This window comes from Ornithorhynchus anatinus, chromosome X5 (assembly GCF_004115215.2).
Source record: "Ornithorhynchus anatinus isolate Pmale09 chromosome X5, mOrnAna1.pri.v4, whole genome shotgun sequence".
Taxonomy (NCBI): domain Eukaryota; kingdom Metazoa; phylum Chordata; class Mammalia; order Monotremata; family Ornithorhynchidae; genus Ornithorhynchus; species Ornithorhynchus anatinus.
This window is the reverse complement of record NC_041753.1, coordinates 51,824,489-51,833,908: the sequence shown is the minus strand read 5'-3', so window position 1 is coordinate 51,833,908 and position 9,420 is coordinate 51,824,489.

Here is a 9,420-nt window from a genome sequence, read left to right as displayed (position 1 = left end):
AGGACCCCGCCGCAGCGCCCCCTCGGGACCGGACGGACACTGCAGAGAGGGTCAAACCGGCGCCCATTGGTGGAGATCTGCCCCTCCGCCCCCGCCCCCCGCCCCCGCATCGCCCCGACTCGGCCCTATCGCCTTCGCTTCTACCGCCGGATGAGCGGCGGGGGCCGGCGGGGGAGGGGCACCGAAATAAGAAATCGAAAAATACGGATTGATCGTCATATCGATCGATGGTAGCCGTTCGGCGCTCACCGTGGGGACCCCATCATCGGGTCGGCCGCATCCGCCGATTGAGCGCCGACTATGCGCAGAGCGAGACCGTGCGCCCGGCAAAGGGCAGGGGCCGTCTCTATCTGTTACCCATCTGTCCGTTCCGAGCGCTTAGTACGGTGCTCCGCGCATAGGCGGCGCTCAGTAAATACTACCGAACGAAACGAACGAACTAAGCGCTCGGAAGGGACGATTCGGCCACAGATAGAGACCGTCCCCGCCCCGTTGACGGGCTCACGGCCTAATCGGGGGAGACGGACGGACAGAAGCGGGACAACCTGATAGCGAGAAGGGATAACAATAATAATGTCGGTATTTGTTGAGCGCTTACTATGTGCAGAGCGCCGTTCCAAGCGCTGGGGGTGATACAGGCTCATCAGGTTGGCCCACGGGAGGCTCGCGGTGAATCCCCATTTCACAGATGAGGTAACCGAGGCGCAGAGGAGTGAAGTGACGCGCTCACGGTCACACAGCTGACGAGCGGCAGAGCCGGGAGTCGAACCCGTGACCTCTGACTCCGAAGCCCGGGCTCTTTCCACTGAGCCATGATCATGTTGGTATTTGTTAAGCGCTTACTATGTGCGGAGCGCCGTTCTAAGCGCTGGGATAGATACAGGGTCATCAGGTTGTCCCACGGAGGGTTCACAGTCTTCATCCCCACTTTACAGATGAGGTAACCGAGGCGCAGAGAAGTGACTTGCCCACGGTCACACAGCTGACGAGTGGCAGACCCGGGATTCGAACTCGTGACCTCCGACTCCCAAGCCCGGGCTCTTCCCACTGAGCCACGCTGCTTCCCTAGAATCAGGGGGGCGGACACCTCGTTAACAAAATAAATAGGGTAATAAAAATCTAGACAAATGAGCACAGTGCTGGGGGGAGGGAAAGGGAGGGGGGGGGAAGGGGGCTTAGCTGAGGGGGGGCGGAGAGGCAGCAGAGGGAAAAGGGGAAGCTCGGTCCGGGAAGGCCTCTCGGAGGAGGTGACCTCTCAGTAGGGCTTTGAAGCGGGGAAGGGAGTGAGTCTGTCTCCCCCTTTTCCAGATGAGATCGCCGAGGCCCAAGGAAGCGAAGTCAGTCGCCCAAGGCCGCACGGCAGACGAGCGGCGGAGCCGGGATCGGGAGCCGTGACCTTCCGACTCCCGGGCGTCGCCTAGACCCTATCGGTTTTAGCTGCCCGGTCTCATTTTATTTTTAACGGCATCTAAGTGCTTACTCGGTGCCGAGCGCCGAGACGGGTACGTGACGATGGGGTCGGACAGGGTCCGTGCCCCACCCGGCGTGCGCGGTCTCGATCCCCATCTTACGCACGAGGGAACCGAGGCACGAGAACTCAAGGGGCTTGCCCGAGGTCACACGGCAGAGAGGTGGCGGAGGCGGAATTAGAACCCGGGTCCCTCTGACTCCCGGGCCCGTGCTCGGTCTACTAGGCCACGCTCCTTCCTGGCTTAAATGCCAGCGGGCAAGGAGAGACCGAACACGTGACGCTCCCTCCGGAGGGAGTGCACCGATTCGGACCACCGAGCCTCTCGATTCATCGTAAACCTGATAACAAGGGCAACGATAATAGCGGTCTTTCTTCGGCGCTCACCGTATGCCACGGACACTCTACTGAGCACCGCGGGAGGTGCGGTATAGGCAGATGGGACACAGTCCAAGAGGGAGGGAGAAACGGTACCGCGTCCCCCTTTTACCGACGAGGGAACTGAGGCGCCGAGACTCGCCCCGGTTCACACAGCAAGCGAGCGGCAAGTGTAAAACGAGGGTTCGTGCAAAAAAAAAAAAAAAATCCACACCTATAGGCGTAGACAGGGTCGCGTGACACACCTTCGTGAAACCACAGAATAGATGCGGCAACCCTCAGATGAGAGCGCTGCGGCGATCAGCTGCTGTAGACATTAGCTAACGAACAGGTTACGTACTCGACTGAGAAAGCCCTATCGTCGATCGTCGTCGACTGCATTTACCGAGCACTTACTGCGTGTAGAGCACTGCAGCTGAGTGCTTGGGAGAATACGGTATAACAGAGTCGGTAGGCTCGTTCCCTAACCACAACGAACCTACGGTCTAGAGGGCAAGACGGACGTTAATACGGATGAATAAATCACAGATACGCACGTGAGCCCGCTCTGTGACCTTGGGCAAGTCACTTCGCTTCTCCGGGCCTCGGTTCCCTCATCTGTAAAACGGGCACTAAGACCGTAAGCCCCAGGGGCGACAGAGACCGTGTCCAACCCGATTTGCTCGTATCCACCCCGGCACCCGGTGCAGTGCCCGGCCCGTAGTGATCGCTTAACGAAGACCACAGTTATTTATTATTATTATTATCATTAAATGCTCGGGATGGATTCTGGAGATGTTGTGAAGGAAGACGCAACAGGGTTTGAAGGCAGATTGATCGTAGGAGTGAGAAAAGAACGAGGAGTCAGGGAGAATGTTGAGGTTGTACCCTCATTCTTATCCGTAGGCAGTAAAGGCATCCCTAAGTGCAAAGGGCAGTGACAGACACTGCTTCGTAGACGCCATTGCTCTTCATTAACAGAGGAGGAGACATAGTGTTTTGTCCCCAGATCATATGAGGCCCAGGAGAGCACATTCATGTGTTCGTTCGATCGTACTTATTGAGCGCTTACAGTGTGCAGAGCACTGTTCTAAGCGCTTACGTGTTCAATCTTTGAACTTGCCACCAAGGTCCCCAGCGGTCTGGAGGATGGTAATGGTGACAACAGCAATCAGTCAGTGACTCGTGGGTATCGACGACGATGGTGATGATGACGGTATTTGTGGAGCGCTTACTGTGCGCCGGGTCCTGTGCGGAGCGCCGGGGTGGATACGGGCAAATGGAGTAGGACGCAGTCCCCGTCCCACGTGAGGCTCACCATCTCAATCCCCATCCCAACTTGCTCCCGGCCAAGTTCACCCGACCCTAGCGCGTCTCTCTGGGCTACCCTGGCCCTCCCGCTCGCTCCAGAATCAAGCATTTCCCTCCCATGCCCGTGGAAGCCGGGCCCCGCATCCGAGGCGTGGAACCCTGAAGCTGGAGCCACGGTGGCGGGAGGCCCAGGGCCGAAAAGGAAAATGGCAGACGTAAAGGCGTCCAGCTTGCTATCCGCACCGTGGAGGGGCCGGGCCAGCTGAAAATCGGACCGGCTGTGGTAAAAGCGGATCGCCGGCCGCCCGGTCCAAAATTCCGAGTGAAAAAACACCTACTGGGAGACCTGAGTGTACGATCGAGGAATAGCACGTATTGAGCACCAAACGTGCGCGAAGCCCCGCACGGTAGAATTGCTAGGCATGATCTCTGCCCTCAAGAAGCTTACCACCATCCAGTGGGAGAGACGGACACTGAAATCATTTACAAATAGGGGGAAGAAGCACTTAAATTGTAGGGTCTGTAAATTCACATATACGAAAGCGTGACGCAGATCGTGAACCCCAAAGTGCTGTGGTGATGGCCCAGAGGAGAAGAGAAATGAAGCCGGCAAAGCCTCCGGGAGGAGGTGAGATTTCAGAATTCATTCGGTGGTATTTATTGAGCGCCGACTGGGTGCAGAGCACTGTACTAAGTTCTGGGGAGAGGGGACGCTATAACAAGAAACAGACAATTTCCCGGCCCACAACGAGCTCACGGTGGCTCTGAAGCTGTGGTCTGGCAGTGGATTTCGAGCGGGAGGGAGTTCCAGGCAGGAGGATGTGTGGGAGCGAAGGATCAGAGGCAAGACAGCTGAGAAGGAAGCCGGTTTTTAAACTCCTGGAAAACACGTCTCAAGGTTGGGGGACATTGACCTACCTCGAGTTTTCCCTCTGAGACACAACCGGATGAGAAGATTTAAAAAAGCAAGTAACATAACAAGAGTTAATTAAGCAAAAATGCTTCTAATCTTTGCGACGGGACTTTGAAAACGGATTCTGCGCTGGATGCATTCCAACAGGAACTCAATGTCAAAGAGCCAGTCCTGGGCTCATGTTTCTCAGGAAAATTTCTAGATAAAGATCGTTCCACTCACTTTTGAGTGAGTGAGTCAGCGCTTTTTCAAAATTTGGATTCGGTGCTCAAACCTCAATATCATCCTTTCAAATCTACCCTGTTATTCCAAAGAAGAATCGTTAAGGAAACCCTCGCCTGATCTTGCTGTCGTTTCTTTCTTGTCTCTTCTGGGAAGGAAAGCCTGCCACTGTAGAAGCTTCTTCTCCTCCCTCATCGACACCCATGCCCGTCACCCCCGCCGATTGTTCCGGACCTTTAACTCTCTCCTTAGGCCCCCTGTTCCTCCCCCTCCCCCATCTCTCACCCCTAATGATCTGGCCACCTATTTCCTCACGAAAATCAACACGATCAGGTCTGAGCTCCCCAAAGTCACCCCTCCGCCTCTCCCCTCCCCCCCAACAACCCCCTCCCCTACTTTCCCATCCTTCCCTGCAGTATCCTCAGAGGAGATCTCCTCCCTCCTCTCAAGTGCCACCCCCTCCACCTGCGCCTCGGACCCCATTCCCTCTCACCTTCTTAAAACCATCGCCCCTGCCCTCCTCCCTTCCTTAACTTCTATTTTTAACCACTCAATCTCCAAGGGCTCCTTCCCCTCTGCCTTCAAACACGCCCACGTCTCCCCCATCCTAAAAAAACCCGCTCTTGACCCCACTTCCCCCTCCAGTTATCGTCCTATCTCCCTACTACCCTTCCTTTCCAAAATCTTAGAACGAGTCGTCTACAATCGATGCCTAGAATTCCTTAACTCCCATTCTCTCCTAGACCCCCTCCAATCTGGCTTCCGTCCCCTCCACTCTACCGAGACTGCTCTCTCTAAGGTCACCCATGACCTCCTTCTTGCCAAATCCAATGGCTCCTACTCCATTCTGATCCTCCTTGACCTCTCTGCTGCCTTTGACACTGTCGACCATCCCCTCCTCCTCCGTACCTTATCTCACCTTGGCTTCACGGACTCTGTCCTCTCCTGGTTCTCCTCTTACCTCTCTGGCCGATCATTCTCGGTCTCCTACGCTGGAGCCTCCTCCCCCTCCCATCCTTTAACTGTTGGAGTTCCTCAAGGGTCAGTTCTTGGCCCTCTTCTGTTCTCCATTTACATTCACTCCCTCGGTGAACTCATTCGCTCTCACGGCTTTGACTACCATCTCTACGCAGATGACACGCAGATCTACATCTCCGCCCCTGTCCTCTCCCCCTCCCTTCAGGCTCGCATCTCCTCCTGCCTCCGGGACGTCTCCACCTGGATGTCTGCCCGCCACCTAAAACTCAACATGAGCAAGACTGAGCTCCTCATCTTCCCTCCCAAGCCCGGTCCGCTCCCAGACTTCTCCATCACCGTGGATGGCACGACCATCCTTCCCGTCCCGCAGGCCCGCAATCTCGGTGTCATCCTTGACTCGTCCCTCTCGTTCACCCCACACATCCTATCCGTTACCGAGACCTGCCGGTTTCACCTCTACAATATCGCCAAGATCCGCCCTTTCCTCTCCACCCAAACGGCTACCTTACTATTACGGGCTCTCGTTATATCCCGGCTAGACTACTGTGTCAGCCTTCTCTCTGACCTCCCTTCCTCCTCTCTCGCCCCGCTCCGGTCTATTCTTCACTCCGCTGCCCGGCTCATCTTCCTGCAGAAACGATCTGGGCATGTCACTCCCCTTCTTAAACAACTCCAGTGGTTGCCTATCGACCTCCGCTCCAAACAAAAACTCCTCACTCTAGGCTTCAAGGCTCTCCGTCACCTTGCCCCTTCCTACCTCTCCTCCCTTCTCTCTTTCTGCCGCCCACCCCGCACGCTCCGCTCCTCTGCCGCCCACCTCCTCGCCGTCCCTCGGTCTCGCCTATCCCGCCGTCGACCCCTGGGTCACGTCCTCCCGCGGTCCTGGAACGCCCTCCCTCCTCACCTCCGCCAAACTGATTCTCTTTCCCTCTTCAAAACCTTACTTAAAAATCACCTCCTCCAAGAGGCCTTCCCAGACTGAGCTCCTCTTCCCCCTCTACTCCCTCTGCCATCCCCCCTTTACCTCTCCGCAGCTAAAGCCTCATTTTCCCCTTTTCCCTCTGCTCCTCCACCTCTCCCTTCCCATCCCCACAGCACTGTACCCGTCCGCTCAACTGTATATATTTTCGTTACCCTATTTATTTTGTTAATGAATTGTACATCGCCTTGATTCTATTTAGTTGCCATTGTTTTTACGAGATGTTCTTCCCCTTGACGCTGTTTAGTGCCATCGTTCTTGTCTGTCCGTCTCCCCCGATTAGACTGTAAGCCCGTCAAACGGCAGGGACTGTCTCTATCTGTTGCCGACTTGTTCATCCCAAGCGCTTAGTACAGTGCTCTGCACATAGTAAGCGCTCAATAAATACTATTGAATGAATGAAAAAAAGACCGTAAGAACCTGGAATCTTACTCCAAGGACACACACCGGCCACGTCGGGTCGCCGAGGTTTCGGGTACCCGACCTTCGTCTTAGCCGGCTCACAATACTTGCCTTGTTAATGTCGACGCCGGTGGGATCGTTTTGCTGTTATTCAGCCAAGAAGGGCTGGAAAACATTCAACTGTGCTCGTGCAAATGGGTTTTGTTTTTTTTTTACCATGCGACTGTATCCTCGTGCGTGCGCTCTGATTAGCTTGGGAGTCCACCCAGATGACAGCTGCTGCCCAGGGATGCTGGCAGTTCTGTGAGCCCCGTGGCAGAGCTGTCCCGGGCACCGAGGTGACCCGAGGCATCACGGGCTTTGAGGGACAGATTTGGGAGTGACCCGGTCCGGGAATCAGGTGGCTCGGCTGTAGCAAATGGGCGATGTCGGACGTCGGTCATTTCCGTGAGGGACAGGCCCCGTCACGTCAGGGTGGTGGTGAGCATTGGGTCTGACCCGTCCGGATTCCAACGGACAGGTTGGCTCTGTAATTCATCTACTCATCCTAATGTCCGTCTCCCCCCTCCAGACCGTCAGCCCACTGTGGGCAGGGAACGTGTCCACCAACTCCGTTAGTTTGGCATATCGTACTCCCCCAAGCGCTCGGCGTGGTGCCCCGCACACAGCGAGTGCTCAATAAATACCACCGATTGATGGACTGCCCTTGAAAATTCTCTTCAGAAACTGGATCCGTTCTGTGCTGACTCAACTATTACGTTACCGCAGTCTTGTTCCTTTTCATTTCTGGAATGGGTTCCAAATTCCGATGGCAGATCTGCTTTATTAACGCAATGAAGACATGGGCCGAGGGTCAGAAACTCCTGCTCGTGCATCGGGAGCTGCTGTCCGATTACCGCCCTTCTTGCCGTGGCTTTCCTCCTTACCCTGAGGCTCAGAGAAATCCAGTGACTCACCCAAGGTCACAGAGCAGGCAAGCGGCGGGGCCGGGATTGGAGCCCAGGTCTCCCGACTCCCAGGCCCGACTCCTTTCCGCCGGACTCCGCGGCCTTTTCCCAACCCGCGGGTACCTGCGGCCGAGCCGCGGGGCGGGAGGATTGTCAGCGGCCCGACGGGTCCCCGTGGATCCCGGTCAGATGGGCGTAGGTCGGCCGGCACGGCTTCGAGCGGACGAATGAGAGGGCCATCGCCACCGCTGCCGCCGGGGTGCCTGGGGCCGCGGTCCGTCTCGGGGCCGCCCCGGCCTTTCCCGGCTTTCCTCCCCTTCCCCTTCCCTCTCCCGCCTCGGCTCCGGGCCGCACCACGCCGCCCGCAGGGGAGGACGGCGGGGTCTCCGAAGCCGACCGACCTGGAAGGCCGTCGGGTCCCGGGAGGTGGACTTAGTGGCCGTGTTCGGCCTGAGGCTCAGCCCGTCCCAGGGGCTGCCGCTCCTCTCCACGATGCCGGGCGGACAGTCCACTAACGGAGGTGCCAAGCGAGCGAACGGTTGCCGGTTGGGTACTATCTCTCCGGGCCCGTCTCTATTGTTCCGGCCGGGCCGAGCTCTCCGGTGAAGACCTGGCAGTCCCGCCGTACCGCCCTCCGTGTGGTCCGTGCTACACTTGGAGGTACGGATCTGAACGTAGTGGCTAGAGCGCGGGCCTGGGAGTCAGGAGGTCCCGGGTTCTAATCCCGCCTCCGCCCCTTGTCTGCTGTGTGACCTCGGGGAAGTCGCTCCGCTTCTCTGGGCCTCAGCCACCTCATCTGTAAAGTGGGGATTGAGACCGTGAGCCCCATGCGGGGCGGGGACCGTGCCCAACCCCATTTGCCCGTATCCACCCCAGCGTTTAGTACGGCGCCTGGCATGAAGTAAGCCGTTACCGAATACCACAGTTATGATTATTATTATCATTATTATTATTGACCCACTGCCCCTGAGTTGAACGGTGAGGGGCGGTCAGCCTACGTAACCTAGTGCCGGTACACGGAGGGTGGGCTCGACCGACGAGTCTCCTCCGCAAAGTAAATACGTCCGGCCAAGTAGCTACGCTTTCGCACTTGGGCTGGGTCCCCGGTGGGTCCCTGTCCGGGTCGCCGCCGCGGCCTCCCAACCTTACGATGGGGCCCAGGGACAGGTTAGACCTCTAAGCGGTGACTCGGCAGGGTTTTGTGGCTGAATCATTGAAGACGGATGAAAGAGAAACCATTAAAGCTCGAGGACGTCAGGGAACCACAGTGCCGCCGACCGCTCGATCAGCAGCTCTTCCTCCCACACGGGTCACTAAACCATTTCTACGGTACCCTGGACGCCTCTTGCGGGCCCACGTCTGGAACGGTTTCATTTAACGAACGGTGTGACCTTCGCTGAGATAACGGATCCTTCCACACCCAAAATAGCCTCTGCCGGCTGCCGGCTTTCTGGAGTGCTCCATAGTCAGTGCTCCCTCCCAAAAGTGTTCTTCCTAGTTCAGCCTAGGAAAATGAAATGGAATTCAAACTTCCTAGAGCCTCAGGAGTCTTCTCCTGGTCTACTCGTGATGACAGGTTTCCGTTTCTTTTGTACGGTGCTCGTTAGGTGCTTACCGCGTGCCAGGCACTGTACCGAGCACTGGGATAGGGAAGCGGCGTGGCTCAGTGGAAAGAGCCCGGGCTTGGGAGTCGGGGGTCGTGGGTTCGAATCCCGGCTTCCGCCACCTGTCGGCTGTGTGACTTTGGGCGAGTCACTCCACCTCTCGGTGCCTCGGTGACCTCGTCTGTAAAATGGGGATGAAGACCGTGAGCCTCACGTGGGACGGCCTGATGACCCTGTGT